Genomic DNA, 2361 nt, shown 5'->3' with positions numbered 1-2361 from the left:
GTCCTTATATGACCTTAACAAGTGTATGAGACAAAACTAGTCATAGAAGTTGCTCATAATAAGTTTTTCTGAATGTTTTTCAGTCTGTACTGATGTTTGATTCATGATGAAATGTGCCATTTACTTTCTGTCTCTTTTGAAAGTAACTAATTACATGTACTATAAGAATGTACTATTGTACTGCAGTTAAGCAGTGGTATTCCACCTGATCATATTTTGGATTTTTTTTTTCTGCTTCAGCAAAATGGGAGCAACTCTTTGAGAGTTACACTGACATACAGCTGTTTGTACTCACCTATTAATGCAGAGTGTGTTTGTGTTTGTGTAATGGGTTTAATGTTTGACTAGTCACATTATGATAAAGTATTTACAGTATTTATAATCCTTTGATTGTTTAATAAATCATCTTTTCTCAAAGCAGAGACGTTTCTTTATAAACTGACATAATACATCCCCGGTATAAATGTAATCCTTTATCAATTTAAAAATACTTTATTAATAATAATAATCTCATCAGTTTTTGAAACCTTAAGGCAATTTTGTCTATTTAGATGTCCAGAAATACCGTTTTGTTTTGCAAAAGTTAAACATAAGTTATCGTTTTTAGCCATAAGATTTGGATGAGAATTATTAGAATAACTTGGTCTGAAATTCCAACAGTTTGATTACCCGTGCGTCATCTGCGTGGTACGTGTTGTTAGCATTAGCATTAGCAAAGTGTCTCGGTTGCTAGGCGACGGGGCGGCTCCGTGGGCTACACCGGTCACAGTTCAGCTCCGGTGACGGCCGCACGGCTAATATGGCTAATACGAATAAAAAATAAAAAAATAAAAGTCCCCTCTCCGAGAACAACAGAGCGTGTGCTGTACATTTATGGAGATTTCGAAAAGTTCGTCCGAGGAACAGTTTTAGGGAGTAAGAACAAGAAAAGAAGCATTAAACTGGAATGAGCTGCGGTGAGATACTACGGCTCTGATTCTGATTCACACACTGGCTAATGGCGGCTAGCGACTTTAGCTTCAACATGTTCAGAGTAAAGCGCGAGGACAGAGCCGCCGCCGGGACCAGGACCCAGGACCCAGGACCCAGGACCCAGGACCCAGGACCCAGGACCCAGGACCCAGGACCCAGGACCCGCTCTCTGCCGGAGCCAGGGACAGTCTCTCGCTGCTCTGTCCGTCTTTGCCCACGTGTTTCTCGGTGTAAAAGTGTCACTGGGCGTAGCGCGCAGAGGCATAATTCTACCTGGTGTTCACATGGACTGGTGTAATTTTCAGATTTAAGTGGGAAGTGAGATTAAGACTGATTTTACAATCAGCTCGTGCACTCGGCTCTTGGACCTCGAGTCACGGACCTGACTGGACCAGGATTTGGACCAGTTTGATCTCTTCATATTGGACAATAAACTTTTGGAGACAGAACCAGTGAGACAGCGGACAGAGGAAACACTCTGCTTCAGTCTCTGGAGAAGGTAAGAGGCTTGTTTTCATTTGTTTGGAGCAAATATGAAGATGGAGCCTCACAGGTGTTATAATTAGGGCCGGGCACGTTAACGCGTTAACTAATTAAGTCATTAACGCCGACAATTATTTTAACGCCGTTAACGCAGTTTTTATTATTTATTTATTTATTTTATTGTAAACGTCTGTTTCTCACTGGCTTTTATTTTGAAAAAGTCCACCGCGAGAGTTTCTTTAAGTTTGACGTCTTTTCTTTACACTTTTTTCACTTTTTTCTGACCACGTGAGATGCAACGTGTCCAAGCCTCCGCGAGCCGCGGCTCCAGCCGCGAGTTCGGCCGCAGGCTCCGACTCCGGCCGCGGACTCAGTCGCGGACTCAGCCGCGGGCTCCGGCTCTGAGCTGATATTATTTCTTTAGTTCAGTGCTGGAGTCACTGATTTACCCAGATACCACTGGAAGAAAAACTGTGATTGGTCCATTTCCATTCCATTATATTAACCCTTTGTTTCCTAAGAAATATCAGTCCAAGTTTAAAACACTGATCGAGAAATTATTACTAGTGTCGTGTTCATTACTCACAGCATAAAAAATATTCAATAAATATATTAGTAGTACAAACGTCCATTCAATATTTTTTCTTGAGCCTTCCCTGAAAACCTTGAAGGCTCTGAGGTTCCCCCGTGAAAGAAATGCTGTTTGCACAAGAAATGTTTGGCTCTTTCATTTACATTTCCAATAAAAGTGCAGCTATACTCTACTTTTTAATTCATTAATTGGTTTTGCGTATAATATGCGATTAATCGCTCAAACTCATGCGATTAATCGCGATTAAATTTTTTTATTTTTGCCCAGCCCTAGTTATAATGTTATAGTTAAATAGTGTGTAAATGAGCTGGTGG

This window comes from Boleophthalmus pectinirostris, unplaced genomic scaffold, assembly GCF_026225935.1.
Source record: "Boleophthalmus pectinirostris isolate CB_2022bp ecotype Guang Dong unplaced genomic scaffold, ASM2622593v1 HiC_scaffold_11, whole genome shotgun sequence".
In the NCBI taxonomy this organism is placed as follows: Eukaryota; Metazoa; Chordata; class Actinopteri; order Gobiiformes; family Gobiidae; genus Boleophthalmus; species Boleophthalmus pectinirostris.
The sequence above is the reverse complement of the archived record's forward strand: the minus strand, read 5'-3'. Positions refer to the sequence as shown.